The 25,899-nt window shown below is 41.3% G+C and overlaps 1 protein-coding gene across 10 annotated transcripts in view; it reads left to right on the plus strand.

Moving 5' to 3' along the window:
- The window catches only part of ARVCF (ARVCF delta catenin family member), a 640,643-nt gene that overhangs the window by 29,045 nt on the left and 585,699 nt on the right, over positions 1–25,899 (plus strand). For all 10 annotated transcript variants that reach the window (XM_042441597.1, XM_042441595.1, XM_042441594.1 and 7 more), the window contains exon 2: positions 24,402–24,467. The gene's annotated coding sequence lies outside the window, so the exon portion shown is untranslated. The remainder of the gene's footprint in view (positions 1–24,401; positions 24,468–25,899) is intronic.

Consider the following 25,899-nt stretch of genomic DNA (forward strand, 5'->3'; position numbering starts at 1 on the left):
ATTATTATTATTATTATTATTATTATTATTATTATTATTATTATTATTATAGACCTTGTAAAACTCAACATTAGGAGGAACTTCCTGACAGTAAGGGCTGTTCGACAGTGGAACACACTCCCTCAGAGATTGTGGTGGAGTCTCCTTCTTTGAAGGTCTTTGCAGAGGCTGGATGGCCATCTGTCGGGGATGCTTTGATTGAGAGTTCCTGCATGGCAGAATAGGGTTGGACTGGATGGCCCTTGAGGTCTCTTCCAACTTTATGATTCTACAAATCCCAGGATTACATAGGATGGAGGGACAACACTTATAGTAGTGTCAAGCTGCATTCTTTCTACAGTGTAGAAACACCCAGAGAGAGACCGCAATTATTGTTCCGTATCAAAGATGATATTTCTATTTTGGTCCCTGTGTTTGGTAAATTGTTGTTGTTTGCATCAAGTTAACTTCAATTTATGGCAACTATGAATGAGAGGCCTCCAGGATCCTCAGCAATCCTGCTCAGGCCTTACAAATTCAGGTCAGCTGTGGCTTTCTTGATTGAATCAATCCACCTGCAATGCAGTCTCCCTTTTTCCTGCTGCCTTCCACTTCACCAAGCATTATCATCTTTTCCAGCGAGTCATGTCGCCTCCTGGTCTGTCCAAAGCACAGATTTATAATGCTTCAGGCATTATAGGTGAGTCAAGCCGCACGGTGTCACATCTAAAGTGCAATCCCTATATGGGTTTAACCATTTATTTGGAAAAAGATGTTTTGTTGCAAGCAGGAAAAGCTTTTAAATGCAAACATATCCTCCTTTTTTTGGTATGTGTTGGTTGCTAATAACTCAAAGGGTTGCTGCAACCGTAAACATACTTACTGAGTGGTGCTGACCCATGGCATTTTGCTGCCTGACGCAAAGGACAAGAAGGTATGTCCTCCAAAAGGCGACTGGACAAGCAGTTACTTGGAAGTAGTTTCATGCCCAAGTAACTAAAGCAGAACTATGTTATGTTATGGCTGTAATGTAATGAGGGCTAACTTAGTTCCTTTTAAAAATGATACCTTTCTAGTTATAGAAGCATCGTTCCTAAATGGTATATCCTATGGTTCACATGCTAACTCATAGTGCGCCACGGGCGATAGCTGAAAAGTAAAGATTTTTGTTACTCTTGAGGAATGGGAAAGTAAAGAATTGCTTTAAAATTGTGACTACTGTATAATGACAAGTAATGGGGGGAAGAGACATGTACAACTGTCTACAGCTGTAACAAAATATTTTTTAAAAATAGCTTGCTGAACTCTGCTGCTGCAGAAGCATGAATAGGGTTTTCTGTTGGTTTCTATAAGGAGATCGCAAGCCTGAGAGCCTTTCTAGTCAGAGGAAAAACTCTCTCACATGAGATGCTACAAAGTTCTCAGCCTCACCAAGAAGGCAATGATCTAGAGCCATGAAACTTACATGCTGTTCCTTATATTCACCCCAAAATTTGACACGCTTGGCACAGCATTTCCCAAGGCTCTTTAACCCTTTCAAAAAAGTAAAATCAAATCCTGATATCTAGTCACTGAAATACTGCTCTGCTGCTGCTATCCCCTCTGAATCATTTGAAAAAATTTCTTCCTTTCAAACCTTTTTAAAAAATTGGAAACAGAAAATAGTCAGATGGAGCAAGCTCTGGTGAGCAGACTGGATGTCTATGCGTTCAAACCCCAAATTCTTAAAAACATCCATAGTCTTGCCAGCCCTGTGAGCAGGTGCATTGTCCTGCAAGAAGAGGTTAATAATAATAATAATAATAATAATAATAATAATAATAATAAATTGTATTTATTTCCCACCAGCATTTGACCCGTGGATAAGTTGACCTAGGTTTTTGGGGTCAATTTTTTGAATAAAAATTTTAGACTTACACATGAGTATATGCAGTAATAGTATGAATTGCATTGCTGCAGCCAGGAACTCTGGTGGTTAGTGACATTTCAATAGTGGTGTAGTCATAATTTATTTTCTGTTTTATGGATTGTCAGGTTAGCATTAAGAACACGGTATGCCCCAGATAAAATGCGGGAGAAAGATCTTCTTTAAACAAACAAACACCAACCTATTTAATCCCTCTTTTTTGCCCTCAGAGGGCCTTCCCTTTGCTGATGTCAAATGAGTTCTGCAACCTCGGTAACAGATGTGAAGTGAACTGAGGCTAAATGGGACAGCAATATGGAAAAACAATGTGCCCCCCCCCCCGTCATGCGTTCTGCATTGCTGTGACCAATTTCTCAAAATGAAAGAATGCTCCCTTTGAGGAGGGGGGCAGTTGACCATAAATTACTCATGATCAACCCACAAAAAAACTATGGATGTCGGCCATGAAAGCCTTCGACTTAACATACAAAATATATTAAAAATATCCAACATCCAAAGTGCATGGAAAATAAGAAGTACATGAACTTCCAAAGGGCATACAAAATAAAAAATATAAAAATATCCAAACGTGTTCCGACACGTGTTTCAAGTCTTCTTCTGTAGAAAATAAAGCTAAAGAATGGGAAATATAGGATAGTTAGCATATTGTTCACAAATAAACACCGTGTTATAAAATAATGATCTAAGAAATGTACCTGTAATAACAGCAACATAATTATCCTATTTCCAGGGCGTCATCCAGTATAAGTAAGTGGAGTAAATCAGGCATATAATTCCTGTGGAAAATATATCTGAATATATATGCTTAAAGTTTGAAAGAATACTCTGAATTATTACTGTAGTCACTTTAGACTTTCCATAAGTCAGAAATGCCTTGAAGGCACACAACAGCCACAAGCTAAAACAAGCTGGTGCAGTACTAAGGTGCTTTACAGAGTTTGCTGCGCGAGGGAGCTGCAGTGGACAAACCATGCGGCTCCCCCACGCAGCAAAAAGAACCCGCAAAAAGCGGGTTCTTCTTGCGACGCAGTTGTGATGCCGCAAAGCGCCAATGGTGCACTTGCGGCGTCACAACCGTGCCGTGATGTGCGGATGCTAAGCGTCCGTCACGTCAAAATGGCGGCACTCATGTGTATAGGGTGCCACCATTTTTACACCCCCAGTACGTACTAGGGGTGAGGCCTGATTGGACGCTGCGTCCTCGGCCAACCCCTAGTACGTACTGGGGAAGGAGCAAAGGCCCGTCTATAACGGGCCTAAGACTGGATACATCAGGGCCCATAGAGACAGGCCAAAATAAAGCTGTTTTGGGTCACTTTGGAGATATGTTGTTTAAATGATACATGCATCTTAAGAGGCCAGAAGCTGCACTTAGGACTGGAATGTGGCTTTGGCACAGCTTCTGGCCTCTTAGGACGCATGCATCATTTAAACAGCATACCTCCAAAGTGATTTGAAGCAGCTTTATTTTGGCCTGTCTGTATGGCCTCATCTGTTTTGTGACACTCTGTGCAAGAAAAGGAACCTTTCCCTCTGGAAAGGTGCAGGGTAGACGGTTGTGTGTTTTGGTTCAGAAATGCCCACATTAGTTTGCAGTCCTTCAGTGCTGATGTGTTTCCATGGTGGCCTTCACAGCTGACTTGACTTTCAAAGAGATTGCTCCAGGAGTGCCCCGCTTCCAGTTCCCTGGGCGCTGATGGTTTTTCCTGTTTAAGTATAACTTGAGCTTTTTCCTCTGTAACCAGGTGCATTCTCCTTTATCCTCTTAGCTGTGATTAAAAGGGGGGAAGGCAGCCCTCTATTGTCTGGATTTCAGAAAGGCAATGTGATTGTTTGAGCTGAAGGTACAGTTTCTGTATCTTTGAGGGACACGAACCACCATGCTTTCAGAGATCCAAAGGATCTCAAAAGAAGCATCATTTGATGTTGCTAATGGTGTTTAAATGTGACTTTAAAACTTTTTGTCTCTCAGAGCCCACATGGCCAGAAGGAATGACCTTTGCCTGCATGGATATACCTCCGCACCATATTGACAAAATGTAGGCAAGATTTTTTTTAGTTGTTTGGGGCAGTATTTCATTCCCCCAAAACCCCACTGCCAAAATGTCCTCAAATTAGAATTGGCCCAAGTAATACCACACAACCCCATCCAATCCCAAAACTGAAAAATCAACTGAAAACCAAGGAAATCAAATCCAGAAGTGACTTCTGGTCACTTCTGTTCTACTGATACAGCATTAGTGTGACCTGATGGAACAACATGGGCTAAACATTGCTCTCAAAGAGTCCTTTACAAAGTCTAGAGCTCTCATTTCTCCTTTCTTTTTGGTGTCAACCAATTTTACCATGCTTTTCCTGAGATGCCTCTTTCTTCAAACCCTTTACATCCCCCTTCACTGACACTCCAGATCATCTTTGTTGTCCTTTTAAAAAGCACAGCTTTCAACCTTTGCTGAAAGCATTTTATCCCTTTCTTAGGCAATTTTCAAGTGGAATCCTTCCATGGTTTCTTTCAGAAAAGAAACTAAGATGTAAGCTGCTTCAGCAAGGACTCAAAATTGTGTTAATTTCTAGGCTCTAAATTTAATAATTGCAGTCTCCTCTTTCAATGGAATAATTCATTTCATGTCCGGGAGAGAAGGATGTCTGTGTAACGCACGTTCTTCTCCTTGGGAAGCATTTGACATTTCCTTGCTTGTTAGTTTTTGCCTTTCGTGGAGCAAATGTCACTTGAGACCCTTTAACAATGGGCAAAAAAATGAGTTGTATTTATTTTGGATTGCTCATGTCATTTCGTATGACATCAAATGACTGACTTATGGTCAGTCAAAATGTCATGTTCGTGGCGGTTTGAATCTTGAGGTTTGGTTCGTCTCCTTTTATTATAGCTTTTATACTATTCAGGCAGGAAATGTTTGAGCCCAACAACATATTTGGGTAGTTTAAAATGGTTACTACCTTCTTTCCTTTTTTCTCTTCTTTAAATGCATCCTAAGAGATTGGAGCAACGTTGGCATCTAACTCCAAACAGACTGGCAAAAATTTAGCCCAAAACCTCCGACTCCTGCTGGAAATGTCATAAGACACGAGGGACATGGATTCATGTATGGTGTTGATGTCCGAAGGTGGTTAAATATTGGAAGCAAGTGCATATAACAATAGAAAAGATGTTACAGATTAAGTATGAGATGTGGTCAGAAATATATCTGTTGAATATGTTAGATAAGATACCCCCCTAATATTGAAAGAAAGCATTGGAGAGTTCTTTTATACTTAATAACTGCTGCAAGATTAACAATAGCTCAACACTGGAAAAGTTCAGAAACACCACAAACAGGCGAATGGTTATTTAAATTAACAGATATGATAGAAATGGACAAATTGACGGCATGTTTAAGACATAAGGACGTGGAGAAGGTTATAAATGAATGGTTGAAAATAGTTGAATTTAGTACAGAAAGATGGAAATAAGAGCAGGAATCTAATTTTACTGTGTTAAAGTACTTATGAGTAATATGACTATGTAGAATAAGCTTATTGAGGATAAATTCTAGGAAATGATATTATTGTACATGAAGAAACGGTGTAGAAATTATACTTTTTCATGCAGATCTCTCAAGGGGAGGAGGAAGTTACTTGTACTATAACTTTAAAGGGAGACCCCCCCCCCCAATATGTGGAATGAAACCCTCTGTAATTTAAAATGACTTTGTTTGTTTAAATGTATTTTTATTTTTATAAAAACTTTAATAAAAATTTAAAAAAATTAAATGCATCCAACGAGTATAATACCTTTCCTCAGAGCATTCGGCTACAATCTTGCAGAAGTCCTGCTAGTTGGAGTTCTGCAAGAATTTTATTTGGCGAATGTGCCTATAACAGAATGTTGCAGGAAGGCTCTTGTTCAAGACTCCTGCCAGCTAACCATGCCTCTTCCAGGATGCAGCATCTGTTCAAATAGACTGGAGTCCACAAAAATGATGCCAGATAAAACTTTATAGTATTTGTGGCACTGCACGGTTCTTTGTTGAAGATACGATAATCCACCTGTTTTGACAGCAGCGTATGTGAAAAAGATCTGGCAGTCTTAGTAGGCCACAGACTAGTCAGCATTGTGATGCAGCAGCCCAAAAAAGCCAATACAGTTCTAGGCTGCATCAGCCAGAGTGCAGAGTCCAGCTCAAGGGAAGGATTCAGAGACATGTCCGTGTTTAGGGTTGCCGTATCCGTCCTTCACCAAACCAGGACGGTGTGGACATCCCGCCCCTTCCCGGCCTCGCAATCAATCAAAGAGGCTTCTGGAGGCGGGACTTCTGGTCATAATGGCCACTAGGGCTTGTAGTCACCAGTAGGAATTCACTGCGACTATAAGCCCCAGTGGCCTTTGCGACACGAGGTCCCACTCCTTCCTCCAGCCAGAAGCCTTCTAATTGGTTGTGAGGCTGGGAAGGGGAGGGACATCCGGCCGTGCTTCCTAGGGCCGGGGAGAAGGACTGAAGAAGGAGGAGGACAGTGGGCTGGAGGACAAGGGTGGCAGGCTGGAGGACAGGATGTGTCATTCAGCATCATTCTATGGTCTACGTCTGGTGGATGTGGACCATAGAGTTACATTCGAAAAGCTAGAAATTCCTAGGGAGGTGTTCACTCAGGTAAACAATAATAATTTGTGTTTTTTTTCCACTTTCACAGTGGTCCTGCACCCTAGTGAATGTGGAGGGCCCGCTGTATAAGCCTTTAGTTATCTCTAGCTCCTGCTGAAACACCATTCTCCTATAAATGCATTAGCAGGAGAGAGTTTCAATGGCTAGTGGTCCCTTGGAGCTATCCAAGGTCCTATTTCCATCTGCTTCTTTGCCTCCTATGACTTGATTTCATCTGCCTTGCTTTCTTAAGATGCTGCGAGCTTCACCTGTGAGTCTCAGCTACCAACAGCGTAGGATAGTCCCTTTGGTTGGACCCTCTTATGTTTCTGGCTGCCTGGTTTCTGTTTATAGCCAGACATGGCAGTGTAGTATGTGCTGCTGCAGCCAGGAAATGAGGTGGATCCATGTGTGTTGACAGGATAAGCTTTGCTGGAGTGGCTTCAGACCTAGCCACGGTCCAAAGGCTCCAAGTGCTGGTTTGTAACTGCCCTCGAGTTGAGTCCAACTCATGGTGACCCTGTGGATGAGACATTTGCAAGCCTCCCGTCCTCCACTGTTTTGCTTAGGTCCTGTAGATTCATACTCATGACCTCACCAATTGAATCTGTCCATCTAGTATGTGGTCTTCCACTCTTTCTACCACCTTCTACCTTTTCCAGCATTATTGTCTTTTCTAATGAGTTATGCCATTATGGTCATGATGAGGCCAAAGTACAACAGTGTCAGCTTGATCGTCTTGGCCTCCAGGTAATGTTCAGGCTTGATCTTCTCAAGGACCCACTTGTTTGTCTCTTTTTGGCCATCCACCGTATCCTCAGCACTCTTCTCCAGCACCACATTTCAAATGAGTTGACCTTCTTCTTACCTGTTTTTTTCACTGTCCAACTGTCACATCTGTAAACGGTGATGGAGAATACAATGGCTTGGACGATTCTAACTTGAGTGCTTTGTTGTGTATCTTTACTCATTAGGATCTTGTCTGGTTCTTTTATAGCTGCCCTTCCCATTCCTAGTCTTTTTCTAACGTCTTGGCTGCAGTCTCCATCCTGTTCAATGTTTGATTCAAGGTACCTTTCTTGATATCTAAAGTGAGCCATTGTACTGGGGCCTAGGGTTTCTAATGCTGGGGTATTCTTTCCAAAGTTAACTGATACAGGCTGAGTCTCCTTCATCCAGAATTTCAAAATACTCCAAAAATCCATACTTTTTTTCACGAGTAGCTGAGATACTGACACCTTCGTTTTTGGATGGTTCAGTGCCCACAAAGTTGGTTTCATGCACAACATTATTAAAAATATAGTGTGTAAAATTACCTTCAGGCTATGTGTATAAGGTATCTATAAACCATAAATGAATTCTGTGCGTAGACTTAGGTCCTGTCTTAAAGTAATCTTATTATGGCTATGCAAATATTCCAAAATACACATAAATAAATAATTAATAAATAAAATCCCCAAATCCAAAACACTTCCATTCCCAAGTATGCCAGTTAAGAGAGACTCAACTTGCCTTGGCTTTCATGGCTGGCATCCATGGTTTTTTGTGGGTTTTTTGGGCTATGTGATCATGTTCCAGAAGAGTTTATTACTGACGTTTTGCCAGCATCTGTGGCTGGCATCCTCAGAGAAAGCTGGCACGGAAGTGAGTGGGGTTTATTATTATTATTATTATTATTATTAATGGTATTTATACCCCGCCCTTCAGTCCTAAAGGCTATCACTCCTCTCTACCCAGGGTCACACACACACACACACACACACTGACTGTGTGACCCTGGGTAGGGAGGAGTGATTTCCATGTTAATCTGTGTATTGTTCTGTTGCCATTCAACAACAGAACAATACACAGATCAACATGGAAACCACTGCTCCCAACCCAAGGTCACACAGTATATATATATACACCCCACTCACTTCCATGCCAGCATTCTCTGAGGATGCCAGCCACAGATGCTGGTGAAATGTCAGTAATAAACTCTTCTAGAACATGCTCACATAACCCGAAAAACTCTCAAAAAACATTGCCATGTTTTGACTGACAAGTGAATGAGTCCAGGTAGTGCTTTTTATCCTCATATGATATCTGCAAGGAAGAATGGAGCTAGGGATGAAGTGTGGATTGGCTACATAGATGCCACAAGAAATTAAGCCTGTAGTCAAGTCACTAGGTCCAATCCTAATGGCAAGTTGTGCCCTTGTCAGTCTGCATTGCTGCAGTACGGCAGAGCTAAAAAAAACCCGCATTATGTTGTTGCTGTGTTCTTTCGGAAAGACCTTTTACCCTCGGGTGTGGTTGGAGGACGGGGAAAAAAGTGACACGGCAAACCGTTTGAATATTTTAAAACTCATTAAGCAAATTTGCGCTGCTGTTCAAAGAATGTAACTCATTACCCTGTAATAAATGCTGTGCTAGACATTTGTTAGGGCTTGTGATAGTCGATTAGATTAAGTGCTTTATTCCCATCATTAATGATGTTCAGCTATTTTAGTTGTATATATGGTGAGTTAAAATTACAGCTCCCCTTTTATGCCGCCACTTGTAGTTTCTTATTTCTAGCACTTGGCGGTCCCTTTGGGAGTTGATGTTTGGCAGACAAAGCTTGTGGTTGTGAAATACAAAAGACCATGGCTGCTTGTTTTGTGTGTGTATTTTTGTGCCGGTTTTGCTCTTAAGAAAATATGAAAAGCTAATTCTCGTGTAATGTTTAGAAGTATTCAGGATTATTTAATGGTGTGTATTTATGTGTGTGTGTGTGTGTGTGTGTGTGTATGAGAAAGCCATTTTTGTTCTATTTCATAGAACTTTTCCCTACTCAAGGAGGAAAACATGGCTTTTGCATGCAGAGGGACCCAGGCTTGAGCCCTAGCATTTCTAGGTATGGCTCAGAAATCCTAGAGAGATTCTGCTGATATCATAGAATCACAGACTCATAGAATAATAGAATCCTAGAGTTGGAAAAGACCACAAGGGCCATCCAGTTCAACCCCATTCTGCCAAGCAGGAACTCTCTGTCAAAGCATCCCTGACAGATAGTCATCCAGCCTCTGTTTAAAGACCTCCAAGGAGGGAGACTCCACTACACTCTGAGGGAGTGTGTTCCACTGTCGAACAGCCCTTACTGTCAGGAAGTTCCTCTTAATGTTGAGGTAGAATCTCTTTTCCTGCAGCTTGCATCCATTGCTCTGGGTCCTAGTCTCTGGAGCAGCAGAAAACAAGCTTGCTCCCTCCTCAATATGACGTCCCTTCAAGTATTTCAACAGGGCTATCATGTCACCTCTTAACCTTCTCTTCTCCAGGCTAAACATCCCCAGCTCCCTAAGTCATTCCTCATAGGGCTTCATGGTTTCCAGACCCTTCACCATTTTAGTCACCCTCCTTTGGACACGCTCCAGTTTCTCCACATCCTTTTTAAATTGTGGTGCCCAGAACTGGACACAGTATTCCAGGTGGAGCCTGACCAGAGCAGAATACAGTGGTACTATTACTTCCTTTGATCTAGACACTATACTTTTATTGATGCAGCCTAAAATTGCATTGTCCTTTTTAGCTGCCGCATCGCACTGTTGACTCATGTTCAACTTATGGTCTACTTGGACTCCCAGATTCCTTTCACACGTATAAGTTTCTCATTCAGCCAGGTGTCCCCCAGAATCCTATATCTGTGCATTTCATTTTTCCGCCCTAAGTGCAATACCTTACATTTCTCCGTGTTGAATTTGATTTTGTTAGCTTTGGACCAGCTTTCTTGTCTATTCAGGTCATTTTGAATTTTGATACTGTCTTCTGGAGTATTAGCTACCATAGAGGACAGAATCAAATATCTAATATCCCTGGGGTATTAAATATAAAGCAGTTCCTATTTTTATTACTATCTGAACCAGATTTATGCCTGACTCTACAGCTCATCATATGAGGGCTACCTAAACTAAAGAAAGGCAATCCATAGCCCTAAAGTCACGTGGACTTTTCAGTCTAATTTCAACACTTATCTGCCAGTGATCGGTTTTTCAGCAGTCTAGTGGATGGAAAGTAAAAGCATTGCAAGGTTACTTTTTGGACTATAAATCCCAGAATTCTCCAGCTTGCATGGCCATTGGTCATGCTGGATGGGAGATTTGGGTAACTGTATTTACAACAACAACAACAACAACAACAACAGGAAACAGGCCTTCTGACAGGGGAAGCTAAAGATCACACAAAACTACAAATCCTGGAATTCCATAGCACTGAGCTGCGGAAGCTAAAGTGGTGTCAAACTGCTTTATTTCTGCAATGTAGCAGGGGGAAAAAGGCTCAGAAATGTCAACTGACCCCAAGAGCTGCAGCTAGACTGTTGACTAGGACTGGTTAAAAGAGACACACATATCCCTAGTTTGCAAGATCTCCAGTGAGTACTGGGCCTCATTCCCACTTACAAATAAATCGATCTGCAATTTGAATTGATGGATCCATTCAACAGTGGAATGTGGTTCACAATACATTTGCCCCGATCATTTTTCCCCCCTGTAAAATAACCCACTTGTGGTTCACATTCACAAATGAATCGATTCAAAATGGAGCAGCTCCAGCCGGCCAAAGGGCAAATTTAAATCGATTCCGATCCACATCTGGTTGACGCTTGTGCTGAATCAGTTTTTCCAAAAAGATGTGGAAAAACCAGCATAAAAAAAAGATGTGGGTTGAATGGGCTTAGTACATGGCCCTCTCTCCACTTCAGCGATTCGGTTCAAGTGGGAACCAGGGTCATTTGAACCGGTTCAAACCAATTTGCGATCTGGTTTAAAAGGTAGTGGGAATCAGGCCTAGGTCTCTTTCTGGGCACAATTTGAACTGGTGGTTAGGACCTATGAAGTCCTAAAAGGGTTGGGTCCACGCTATCTGAAAAAAGCATGCTTTCCTATATTGAACCTTTGCTGGTTTTATTATTCCAGGGAAGCTGATGGGTGAATCTGAGTTATTAGTTGGTGAGTTGGAGTTATTAGTTTGTATTAGAAGAAATGGTTTTTGGATTAGTGTTAAGGAACTGCCTCCCATTCAAGGGAGTGGCTTATAAAGAAAGAACATGTTATATAACATCTTATAACCCCAACACATCTTATACAAGATCCCATTGCTTAGAAGCAGTGTACTGCAGTTACTTTACTGAGTTACAAGCTATTTTTTTTTTAGTTACAAGCGCACACACAAACAAGTCACATTTTGGAACTAAGCGTAACAAGCGGAAATGGCATTATTATTATTATTATTATTATTATTATTATTATTATTATTATTATTATTTTACATTAAAAGATAATTTAAAGTGGCATTTGGCATGTTCCCCACCCAAGTTTTATGTTCCTCTTTATGTTTTTATGCATTTTAAAATACCTTGAAGCTCTTATTTGGGTTGCAAATGCTGTGTCCATATGTGTCTTTATGCACACGTTCACCATGTAGCATTTATTTTTCCATCTCTACCATGTGACATAAGATGTGGTTATCCCATTTTAAAGCATTGCTATTTTTAACTCATTTTGGGGGTGGGGGGTTCCATGTTGTGTTTTAGCTCATTTGGTGCCATCTTCATAACACACACACATTTTAATTGTTAGTCTGGCATTTAGTTTTTATAACTGTTTTATTATTAACCTATACTTTTAAATTGGGAGGCTAAATATCCCAAAGGCACCAGATCCCATCTGATCTTGGAAGCTAAGCAGAGTCAGCCCTGGTGAGTGCTTGGAGGGAAGACTGCCAAACCACTCTACTGTATTTCAAAGGGAGGAACTGGCAAAGCCAGCTCTGAGTATTCCTTGCCTCAGAAAACCCCATGAAGTTCATGGAATCGCCATATGAGAACAAGTGACTTTCAGGCATGGAGACACACTTTTAAGTTGTATTAGAAGATATAGAAGAGAAATCCACATGGAGGAGCTGGTACAAATCTAGTATCTTGTTCATGGCTCTTTCCTAAAAAATTATTTTACAGTTTGCATTATATTTTCTTTGGTATGGCTTTTCTTTAGGGCAAGTGTCTTTATGAGTAGGTTCTTTCTATGGCTGCATCTGCACTGCAGAAATAATCTGGTTCGACACCACCTTAATTGCCATGGGTCTATGCCATGGAATTCTGGGAATGGTAGTTTGTTTGGGGCACCAACTTAATCTCAACCTTTGTATGTTTTTACCTGTATGCATTTTAATTATAATTTTCTGTATTTTTTAAACTGTCTTGAGTCCAGTCTGAGAGAAAGGTGGAATACTATATAAGGTGATGGATGCCCCAACAAACTACCATTCCCAGAATTCCATAGCATAGAGCTGTGGCAATTAAAGTGGTATCAAACTGGATTATTTCTGCAGTGCGGATGCAACCTGTGTCTGCTTCTGAGAAAGTAGTAGTCATAATATTTCTGTTACACATTCTTGGCCCATGAAAGGGTTCCTTAACGTCTCACATAAAGCAATTGTGTTCTGACATATATGTTCAATTTTAGGGTAATTTAAACTATTGATTTGGGTGTGCGCCTCTGCGTTTCCTTTCCCTCTTCGTTTTTTTTCCTCGAAGCAGGCGATTCTTTCTGTTCTAGTTCTTCTGTGTCCTATTTTTTCTCTGAATAAATTACCTATCTTTGTCTCATTTGGATTTAATTGTATTCAGCGGCAAGCTTCTCCCAGGTTATGCCAACTCTTTCCGTGAGGCCAGGCCTCTTGCGGATTGTCTTGTGATTTCGCAGACAAGGCTTGTAATCACTGTTCTCAAGATATGAAGTGTAGTACTGAGGGTTTTTCCTCCTCCTTTCCCCTTCTTGTTTCAAAAGGGGGAAAAAAGCTTTTCTGATAACAAGGCAGGGAAATAGAAATGAAAATATGCTTCATTTACTTGTACCCTTTCAGTAGACTGAGAGTATCATATACTGGGAGGGAAAACTGCAAGTGATTTAATTGCAGATGAGACTTCTTTAAAAGGCTGGCAACCTTTAAAAGGTGTAAACGGATCAGACAATCAGATTGCATCCTTTCAGCAGTCATTTTCCCCTCGCCTCTCTGTCAGAAGACAATTGAGGTAGCTTACAATACAACAACATTATCCCAATTACTCCCTCCCTCCCCTAAAACATCAGTTAAACACATTTAACCGTTACAATATTCCATTAAAATAATTGGAGACGGGCGAACGGGGATAAAGAGTACTCAGTGAGTTGGTCAATCCAAAGTAGACAATGCTGTAGAGTATTCTGTAAGTGCACTCATCCCTTCACGTTTGCGGCTTTGACTTTTGCGGCTTTGGTTATTCACAGATTTTATTAATATGCTCTCGGTAGAAATATCCAGGTCCTCCAGTGCAACTCTGTGGTCAACTTTAACCAAAGGTCACACCGAAGGACCCAGAGATTCCTAGAGAGAAGACTCCACTAGGCCTTGTAGCTCCTCCAGCGCAATTCTATGGTCAACGTCTGGCAGAGGTTGACTGCAGAGTTGCGCTGGAGGACTTAGAGATTCCTAGAGAAGTGTTCTCTCAGGTAAAAACCTAGTGTTTTTGTTATTTGCGTTTTTTCCACATTCACGGGGGTCCTGTGCCCCTAACCCCAGCAAATGTGGAGGGACGAGTGCAGTATTCTTCAGGGCTTGAACATTTGGAGGAGGGTGAGATGAATGTCATGGGTTGCCCCTCATATTTATGTTGGGCATGGGACCTTCAGCCTTCTAGATGTTTTGACCTACAGTTCCTACCAGTTTATAATACAGTCTGATTATAAAGGTCCTTCCTCAGCACCAGTTCACTCCATGCATCTGAGGAAGTAGACCAAGTCTACGAAAGCTTATGCTGCAACATCTACAAGGTGCTATAAGATCCCTTTGCATACTGATATTCCAGGCTAACATAACTATGGGTGCATCTAGGAATAATGCAGTTTGACACCACATTAGCTGCCATGGCTCTGTCCTAAAGAAACTTTAGATTTGTAGCTTGGTGAGCCACCAGCCCTGTTTGACATAGAAGTCTAAAAACCTTGTAAAACTACACACCCTAGGATTCTGTAGGATGGTGCTTAAAGTGGTATCAAATTGCATTTTTCAACAATGTGGATGCACCTTATGTCTCTGTGTTCTTACCACTGTCACCTAGTGTGACCTGGAGCTTGGAAGTCACCCATTACAAGTAATAATGTTAACTGTAACATGTTACTTTTTGAGAGTAACAAGAACACAGTGATATCTTCTTTGCAAAATAAGGCAATGGCTGGTAACATCTTTGAAATGAGTTACTAAGCCACTAGTTTTAAATGAGCATGCAGTAACTAATTACTTTTTGAGAATGCTTTTCCATGGTGAATGGTAAGCTCCACAACCTAAGCCAGACATTTCATCACCAAAGGGCATCTGCTATCTTGCTTCACCCTTCTTGATCTGGATCATGACCAGACTGATTTCTGTATTTAGAAAACTTTTGTGCAGCTTTTTCAGTGAAAAGCCTTCCAAGTAGCATTACATTAAGAGTGAACAATTGTAGAGGCTATGGGGAACCATACAACAAAAACAAGGACCAGTAGGGCCAAGGGGATGGTGATGTCATTGAAGAGGTTCTGGAAGTAGTTGTGATCATGATTCAGATCAAGAAGGGTGAGACAAAGTAGCAGATGTGCTTTGGTCATGCGATGACTGCCTTAGGTTCTGGAGCTTACTTGGGTATTAGGGTTTCCAGAGCTGAAAACTATCTAGGCTGCATCCGCACTGCAGAAATAATGCTGTTTGACACCACTTTAACGACCACATCTCAGTGCTGTGGAATCCTTGGGTTTGTAGTTTGTTGTGGCACCAGAGCTCCCTAACAGAAAAGTCTAAATATCTCCGAGAACTACAAATCCCAGAATTTCATAGTATTGAGCCAGGGCAGTTGAAGCGATGCTAAACCTCATTGCTTCTGCAGTGCGGATGCAGCCGTAGTTACAAATAACCAGTACCTTGCAATTAATTCATTTGATAATCTCAGGGGTGTATCTAAGTTATATTGTGATTTTAACTGTGAAGGGATAATGTCATTTCTTTGGCAGTATAACTGCAACCATTTAATTTATTTATGAAAACTTTTAGATCCTGCTTTTGTGGGATCTCTAGGTGGTGAACAAAGTACAGTATGCTCTTCCACTAGGGTTTGATTCTGGAGACCCCCTGAAGATGAGAAAACCTGTGCTTGCTCAGCTCCCATTATAACCAATGGGTGACGATATGCGCACGGCTGTGCTGATGCAGCCATGTGCATGCACTGCCATTGACAATAATAGGGCTGGGCGATCCGCAGATGCTCAGGTCCATGGTTGGCTAGCCTGCTGATATGGTGGCTCCAATGTAAAACAATTTATACAATTTAATAGAATCAAAATAATTCCAGATTGGAAACAATAAAATGATTTGAACAGGATAGTTAACAAGATAAAAACACTTGAATGGTCAAGGCATTAATAAATGGTTGAGGAAGAATGTTCCAAGTGCTGGCTTGTGCCATGTCTGATGTTGCTGTCACTTTGTATTTTGTTGTGTGTGTAGAGGTGAAGGTAGTGGTGTCACCACCCCGGGTGCCACTTGGTGCATGGAGGGGGTAATGGGAGGCTGTGACAATCAAAAGGGTGTGCGTGTCCTTCTCCTTTGCTGCCACCTCAGCCTGCTTCTGAGGAGGGAGCCACCGCAATGGTGAAGCCTAGAGAGGCATGCTTCCCCTTCTCCCAGCGGGAGGAGGGCCTGACTGGATGTCATCCCTCTTCTGAGGGGTCACCTGGTGTGGATGGCACCCGCGCACCTCCCTGGTGATGCCACTGGATGAAGGGGAGGTGGATAGGACCGTGTTTTGTACCGCAGGCTAGTGTCTATTCACATTCAAGTGATAAAAAATTACAATGGGCCCATGATATCCACTGGGGTATGTTTCCAGCCCCCCCATGGATAATAATAATAATAATAATAATAATAATAATAATAATAATAATTTATATTTCCCGCTTTTCCCTTCAGATTGAAGCGGGATTACAGCAGTAAAAACATCATAAAATACATAGATAATACAAAATATATCATTCAAAAATAAAAAGGGGAAGAGTTGTTATAGTATTGGTCACCAAAATCCGTGGATGCTTATGTCCCATAAAATACAATGGCATCTTTTGCTTCCTTCATTCTGCCATGGTAGGTGCTGTTAGCTCTGTGTCCTGCTGTTGAGAAACTACCACACCTTTTTGGCCCTCTGCCCCATTAGCTTGGCACTCTGCCTCATCTTTTTTTTTTAAAATATATTTTATTAACATTAAAAACATACATACAAAAATGAAAACCCAAATAATATACAAATAATATACAAACAGAAATCCATTCTTTCTACAATTTGCAGGACATTTCATTTAAACATATAATATTTTATAGGTAGAGGTATTTCTATACTAATCATAAGTGATGGAAAGCAGAATTTCAATCTTTATCATATCCATATATGAATTTTCCCATATTTCCATACTACCCTATATACAACCTCATCTGCCTGATTTTGACCCTCACCCTCTGAGTCTGAGGCTGCGTCTGCACTGTAGGAATAATCCGGTGTGACACCATTTTAATTGCTCTGGAGTTCTGGGAACTGTAGCTTGTTGTGGCACCAGAGCAGAGCTCTGATCTTGCCACTTGGACTAGCGAAGTGTTGAATTGCTCAGCGGGTAAGAAGGAGAATGATTAATAAAAATGGGAGGGTGCTTTTTGGATCTTGTGAGACACAACCCGCAAATGTTATCCTATTTTGCACCAGCGGCCAGAACACAGTGTCCCTCTGCAGTCAAGCAACATTTTACAACATTGTTATTTGATAACGGACCTATATGTGCTTGTCTTGTCAGTGTGTTCCTTCCATTTGTGATGAAATTTCCACTTCTCTCCTCTTGATGTTAAGCAAACAAAGCACCCTGTGTTTTTATTTAATTATACTGTGTAAACGGTCGTCATCAAATGGCTTCCTTCAGTTACTGGCCCTAGCTGTTCTTCTGGGAAGAGGATTACATTGCTTTCAACCCAGTTAATTGCCAAACAATAGACTGGTCGGAGCTACTCGGGCATAGGATAGTGGATAAATGTGTAAATCCACAGTTCTGATCTCATCTCGGCTGCAAAATCACACGCTGGCTGTCTCAGCTTGGTGAGGTGGTGTGCTCCCAAAGGCTTTCTCCCTTTCCTATTTGAGTTCCCCGCACACAGGTATCTGTGCTACTTTGGCTGCATCCGCACTGCAGAAATAATCCATTTGGACAGCACTTTAGCTGTCATGGCTCAATGCTATGGTGTCTGGGAACTGTAGTTCGTTGCGGCACCAGAGCAGAGAGCTATTTGTTAGAAATAGGAGATGGCGGGATACCCTAGCCCCAGTATCCAGAACATATCTCAGAACATTATTTTTTTCCAGACCACGCTTCTTGATTTTGAGAAGAAGCAAGTACTAAATAGTGCAGAAAAATGTGGTGCATGTTTTTCTGAATAAGTATTCTCCTCCGATCTTTGTAGTCACTTGCTGCTTCATTTCACGATGGCAATACTTTGTGGTACAACGCTGAAATGGACTTAGGAAAGGAATCGGCTTAGTCACCTTTTCCAATACAGATGAACGGTCCACAGTGGTTGATGTGTAAGCAAACAGTGTACAGTAGGGATGTTCAGCTGTTTCATTCTTGCAAGTGAGTATGCATTATTTCCATAGTTTTCTCCGTGAAATTGAACAGTTCTCTGCAGTTTTTACCTGGTAGTATTCTCCACCAATCTTTGTAGTCACTTGCAGAATCACTTCTGCACACATCCAAAAGTGATTCAGATTATTCTGTGCCAGAAGTGATTCAGAGTATTCTGTGCCAGAAGTGATTCAGATTATTCTGTGCACAAATATAGTACATGTGTTGTGTTTTTTTGGTGTGTGACAGTGTTGGGTGTTTGCACAAAAAAACTAGTTTTTATGCAGCTACATGTGGTTTTTGTGTGTGTAAGAGTGCCATTTTTCTGTACAGTAAGCCCTCAACTTTCATGGGGGGGAGTTAAGGGGGCATGCAGGAAATCCCTCTCTTCATGAGTTTGCATGCAGGAAATCCCTATCTATCTACAGAGGGGGAATGCAAAAAAAATCTTCCAACAGGGTGTCACTTGGTGCGGCATACACTCCCTGCACTCTCTTAGTGATGCCCCTTGGTAGAAGATACCATTTTAGACTGCTTTCCAATACCGCATTACACTGTCTGAGCACTATTCTTCCACCTCAACTGCTGTGGCCTCCCCCTGTGGAATCCTGGGATTTGCCGTTCAAGGAGGGGCATTTTGAATTTTCGGCCAGAGAGCTCTTAGGCCTCACCAAACTACAAATCTCAGAGTGCCACAGGAGGTAGCCAGAGTTGTTAAATCATATTAATAGCATTATAACAGTGCAATTTGGTTTGGGCCAGTATTTTTCTTTTCTCAAGAGTACACCAAACAATTTATATTTCTTATTGCTCTCATAGGCCCGAGACAGATAGGCCGAAAGAGATGTGCCGCCACTGATACTAGGGTTTAGGAGTGCGCAGTAACCACACGCTCCTGAATCCTAGCTTGTAACAGCGGTGGCATCATGGCGGCATCCCATCCACATGGAGGCCGCCATCTTGATATAAGTGATGCGCAGCGTACAGACCTTGCTGCACATCCCTTATGTCACCAGTGCACCAATGGAGCACTCGTGATGTGCGCCGTGTGCTGTAAAAAGAACCTGGAGGTACACTGCGCGGTTTGGTTGCTGTGGCATTCCTCCGGAGTTAAAACAGACACCTCCTGCCCACCATTTTTGGGTGGTTTGTCTTGGGCTATACACACACACACACACACACACACACACACACACACAGAGTTTGTTCTAATAATTGTTATTAGATTCCTTTGATTTCTGTTGCGATGTAGGTCAAAACAGTAAAGACAGTTGTGAATGCATGTGTGTATATATTTTTACCTGTACATATTGGAGCCAGCCTTGCTGGTAGGTTGATGGGGCGGCTGACTCAGACAGAAGATTTAGGGTGTCATGAAATGATTGCAAATTGTTAGTTATTTCCTGTATTAGTGTTGTTTTCTTACTGCCAGGGGAGAAGTATTCTTCAGTAAGTATTCTTACTGTCTCCCTTTGCAAAGTACCTTGGCTGGCTTTGGCTACTGAGCACTTTTGCTAGGAGGGGGGTATTTGTTCCCTGCCAAGGCCAGGAAATTGAGAGTAACCATATGGTATGTATAAATTCTGGTGCCACAGCAAATTACAATCCCCAGAATTCTGTAGCATTGAGCCATGGCAATTAAGGTGGTACCAAACCGGATTATTTCTGCAATGTGGATGCATCCGTAGCAAGTGAACATTCAGAGGAATGAAGACCAGGTAGTGATACCCACTTAGGGCGACCCCATGTCATAACCGCAAAGGGGGACAAGGCATCACAAAAATGTCAGACATGCAAGAACAATGTAGGACATTGCAAAATGAAAACTACAAACACTCATAGAAAGAGACATTCTTTTCATATGGCTTGGTGTTGCTGTTGTCGTGTGTCTTCAAGTTGTTTCTAGCTTACGGTGACCCTATCCTGTTTTTTTTTTTTTGGCAAGTTTCTTCAGAGGGAGTATGTCATTACCATCCTCTGAGGCTGAGAGAGTAGGATTTGCCTAAAGTCACCCAGTTTACAGCTATATTACATGTACCGTATTTTATTATGTACTCAACTGTCCTTTTCTGATGAACCTACATCATTAAAATGTTTTGTTGCCTTGCAATGCACAAATATAACTCTTGGAGACAAACTCTTGCAAGACAAATGCTTAAACTTGTACTTTACTAGCAACAAACCCTTGACTAAATCTACATTTAAACTGTCTCTTTCATTTGTCCATTTTACTGAAATTAAAGGGAGGGGAGCAAACCCTTTGCATTGTATCCTCAAGGAGTCCGTTGCTTAACACGTTTGCTGTCTTCCCCCCTCCAAGAAACAAATGTGCCCTGTGTTCTGGGTGTGAGTCTTGTCTGTTGCTGCTCCTGAGAAAAAAGAACTTTTTATATTCATCTATTATTTAACAATCATACAACATCATCGACCTAATTCCCACTACAATTTAAACCAGATCACGATTCGGGTTAAACAGGCGTGGTTCCCACTTAATTCAAATCCAGAAAGCGATTCAAAAAGGAGGGGGGCATGTTTTTTGCCTATTTTTGCCCATTTTAAGACCTGTCAAAAAGACGCTGATTTTTTTCTGCTCCTTTTCCTCAAAACCGAATTATCATAAGTGGGAACCATAACCAAATGGGAATCAGTATCATAACTCGGTTTTAAATGACGCGAATCAATTCTTTTGTCAATGGGAACCATCTGCCTCAGGAACCGGTTTAAACAGAAATGATTCTTTTGTCAATGGGAACCACAAGCAGATTATTTTGAATCGCTTCCATCCCAGAAAATCCGATAGGAGCAAATGCAATGGGAACCATGTTACAAATTTGATTCAATTCGGATTGGAAACTGAATCTCACGTAAGTGGGAATTAGGCCATCATCTCTAACCTATCACCATCCCTTGGTCCCCCATCACCATCACTAATAAATATTTCTAACATCCTTAATATAATTAAACATTATACATTATACCTCATAGTTATACCTCTATAAGCCCCTAAGTATCCCTACTTAAAAGTTTCCTATACTTAATATTATATCCTCTGTATTTATCACATACATTCACCTTCCAGTTCCTCTTACTCTTATTCCAACTTCCTACTCTTTCTTTCTCACCTTCTCTCTCCTTCTAAAATGTATCTCCTTCCAACCTCTCCTCCTTTTCTCCTCTACTAACATCTTTTCATCTACACATACCTTCACCTACTTACTCATCCCTTCTCAAAAATATTCTCCCAATCCAACTACTCTTACTTCATCTGTAACAAATTCATATATGGACTTCCTCTCTCCCTAATTTCTTGTTTTGCATTAACCAAGTCTATTTTTTTACCATTTTCTATTTTCTACTATTCTATTTCCACTATTTTCTATGACTAGATAATTTACTTTGCTATGTTTATCTAATTTATATTTGTCTTCGTATTCCAACTAATAACCATCTTATGAAATTTTATAATCTTACAATCTTATATAATCTATTTTTCTGCTTAATTTATTTATACATTTCCTTTGTCTCTTACCCATTCTTTTATATTCTTTTTACCACCCGGTGGTAAGAAAAAGGAACTGTAGAACGATCCATCCTATCTCCCTATTAGCAGTGAGGACATTCTGCCAAGTACAGTTGTCCCTCCCAATTCGTGGACTTGGAGTCCGTGGCCAACAAGCAGGGAAGGACAAAATGGTGTGTGCAGGAGCATGCCATCATTGAAACCAATGGCAATTCCAGTATTGGCATTTTTCCGGATTCACAGGGGGGTCAGGAATGGATCCTCCATGAATCGGGAGGGACAACTATAGATGCATTCCTTGAAGGGGAATAGTAAACATGGTTGTACTCCTAGTCATGCTCAAAATGGAGGACATTTTGGAATTCCTCCTGGACAGAACGTTGACGTGTAGGACATGTCCTGGAAAAAGAGGACATCAGGTCACCCTGCATGCTTTGTCCCCCTGCTTCTGGGTGGTGGTACCTATTCAACTAAGACAAAGGGCTACCATAAGTAAATGGGCAGTTAGATTCGCTTGGGGAGGGCACCCCACCTTGAAAGCATCTTGCTTGATGGTCCTTCAGGTGCCACTTTTGGACATGTTTACTGCCAGCCGTCCATAGCCACCAATTTTTTATCCGTGGATTCAAGCATCCACAGTTTGAAAATATTCAAAAGAGATATACATTCCAAAAAGCAAACCTTGATTTTGCCATTTTATGTAAGGGACACCATTTATTAGGCCATTCTAGGTAATAGGGCTTGAGCATCCATGAATTGTGTCCATGGGGGTGGGGGGGACCCAAACCCCAGCAGACACCATATTTTGAACATGCGAGACATTTTTAGATGTCAGATGTGGCACAGTCAACTTGTACAATCTCAGCTTCCCCCTGCTTTATTCTTCTGTGTGTCATTCACTTTCAGTACGGGAAGGGTTGAAAACATTTATAAGTTTCAAATGTATTCAAACCATTTCCAGAGACCTTGTTTCTCTTGTTTAGATTATTATTCTGAATTTACCATTCACCCTGTGATATCCCTTTTCCGTCAGGGCTGGTTCAGATATGTGTTTTATTACCACAGAAAGGCCCTTTTTGGTTTGGGTTTCTGTATGTATATGATGCTTGACATTATCCAAAGCGCATGAAATACTCTGAATTTTTCGACGTCTTCCAGGAATGCTGTTAAATAGGGCTGGCTCCAGAGTTTTGTCAGCTTCGGCACATCAACCGAAAGCAGGGTTGGGGGGCCCTCCTGTGCATTCCTGCACAATGGGGCAGTAAGACTGGATGACAGATTGTTCCTCTCCCAGCCTCAAATCTTTCTATTTCTTCATTCGTTCCAGATGCGCGGTTGCCCTATAGCCATGCAATGCATGTAAATAAAAATAAAACACAATAAAAAAATTGATATAATCCAATTAAATGGGATGAAAAATCAAGACCTACCATGAATCCAATTGCAACTAGCAGAGGTTAAAATATTTGCAAAATGCATATCCAAAAGATAGAAAATATCCACAACACTGTATTGTATATTAAAGATATATCTCGAACATCTTGTCGGGAAAGTGTAGAATAAGTTAAAAGATCAGAGTGAAAAGAAAAAAAATGTATCTGCTGGATGTGTACACATTTCATTTCAGGAACTGGTTTCTGAGTATACAGTATATAGTTGTTGCAGAAAGATCATCATATGCACATAGGTGGTTACTTGTTCAATCTCTAGGTGTATCTGGTCCAAAGTGCACTGCAGAAATCATCCAGTTTGAGACTGCTTTAACTGCCCTGGCTCAATGCTAGGGAATTCTGGGAACTGTAGCTTTGTGAGACATTGAGCCTTCTCTGTCAGAGAGCTTTGGGTCACAATAAAAGACAATTCCCAGGATCCCATAGCATTGAGCCAGGGCAGTTAAAGCGGGTTCCAACTGGGTTATTTCTGTAATGCAGATGCAGCCAGGTTTGACATCTCCTTTCACCCATTGGCTGGTGGTGGCAATGGTGATATGGGAAAGTGTCTGCTTTTCTTCTTTCTCATGGCAGCATCTTCTCATTGGGTCAGGAGTAAAAGTGTGCAGCGGCATGTTAGATGTACACATTGAATCTCCCTTATCCGAAATTCCAAAATCCTCCAACATTGTCCACATGGATAACTGAGATAATAACACCTATGCTTAGTAATGGTTCAGTGTGCACAGACTTTGTTTCACGTACACAGTTATTTTAAAAATACTACGTATAAATGTACCTTCAGACTGTGTTTACAAGGTATATACGAAACCTAAATGAATTGCAAAAATGAAGAGTGGCATAGTACTTTTCCCCCCTGTGGTTTTCTTTGTACTCTGATCCTATGCTCATTCTTTGGATGTAGGATTCAGCACCCCATAATTGAAATTGTTTTTGAGACTAACATTTCTCTTTCATTAACTTCATTCTTAATAGATTTTTGTGGGTTTTTCGGGCTAGGTGGCCATGTTCTAGAAGAGTTTATTCCTGACGCTTTGCCAGCATCTGTGGCTGGCATCTTCTCTGAAACGTCAGGAATACAGTACTCTTCTAGAACATGGCCACATAGCCCCAAAAAAACCACAAAAATCTATGGATGCTGGCCATGAAAGCCTTCGACTTCACATTCATTCTTCATACTTTATTGCTTGTCTTTTTCAGGGGTGCTGTTGGGATCATCAAGTGCAGTGTTACTAGCAATCGAAGAGGATCCGCTGGCCCACTGTGGTAAGAAATATTATCCTTTATCCACAAAGGGGACCTTTCTTCTAGAAGTGGGGATCTATAAACAGCTAATGTAAAACTGCACTCTGAGAAATTTTGAACCTTCCTGACCTTTGCTGTTTCTAAGCCTCTTAACAGTTCTGCTCCCTTTGCGCAGAAGTCTGTCAATGGAAGACTTCTAGTTTCTGGAAATTACTTTAAGTGACTTTTTTGTTGTTGTTGCTGAAATCGTCGAAACAGTTCCAGGCTTTAAGATGTTGATCACTTTGCTGAGGTTTAAACAAGAGCTGCAGATAAATCTAATTTCTGGCTTGTAAAACGGTGTCTTTAATCTTGGAGAACTATTGCCAATTGGAGTAAAAGAGTATAGGTTTGGTGTTAGTATACTTCTTTGAAAAAATTACAGTGGGCTCTCCACATTTGCTGTGGTTAGGGGCACAGGACCCCCATGAAAGTGGGAAAACCGCAAATAAAAAACACTTTATTTAAAACCTGAACTAATACCTCTCTAGGAATCTGTAGATGTTGAATCTCTATGGTCAACACCTGCCAGAAGTTGACGATAGAATCACACTGGAGGACCTACAAGTGCCTAGAAAAGGGCTTTCTCTATGAATCTCTAGGTCCTCCAGTGTGACTGTATGGACAGCTTCCAGTAGAGTTGTGCTGGAGAACCTACCAATACTTAGAGAGCACATATTATTCAAATCTGCAAATAATAACATCTACAAAAGTCAGAACCGCAAACATGGAGGGCCAACTGTACACAGAAAGTGTTTGTAAACTGAATGGTTAGACCACATGCCTGATAGATTTTCAAAGATCTTGGTAATGTAGGGATCTTGGGAAGGCTGTGGGCCAGTGGTAGAACACATGTGTTGCATGCAGAAGGATCCATGTTCAGTTCCTAGCACCTGCAAGGAAATGCCTTCTTCGGAAACTCTGGAGGGCTAGTGTCGTGAGTGTAGTTGGTGAGTGGTATGACCCAGTACAACTCATCTGAGAGTTGAACCATAAACATAGGGACCATATTGAATAGCAGTGAACCAGTATCCCTCGTTCAGCTCTCTACTTTTGTTACAGGAAGCTGTCTTATTCCACGTGAGACCACTGGTCAATCTGGGTCAACATTATCTACATTCACTGATAGTGGCTCTCTAGGGTTGGGTCCAACCTATTCGCGGGCTCGCCTCCTTCCGTACAATCCATCCCACACACTTAGGTCCTCTGGGGGAAATTATTGCAACCTATAAAGACCAGATGAATTGCAACCTCCCAGAGGGCCTTTTCTTCTACCCCTCCCAGACTATGGAATGGCCTGCAGGAGGAGATCCGTCTCATTACTAGCTTAGACATCTTTAAAAAGGCTGTCAAGACAGATCTCTTCCGGCAGACCTTCCCCAAATAGCAATCCCGGCCTTACACCCAAAGTTTA

The sequence above is a fragment of the Sceloporus undulatus genome, chromosome 10 (assembly GCF_019175285.1).
Source record: "Sceloporus undulatus isolate JIND9_A2432 ecotype Alabama chromosome 10, SceUnd_v1.1, whole genome shotgun sequence".
Classification (NCBI taxonomy): domain Eukaryota; kingdom Metazoa; phylum Chordata; class Lepidosauria; order Squamata; family Phrynosomatidae; genus Sceloporus; species Sceloporus undulatus.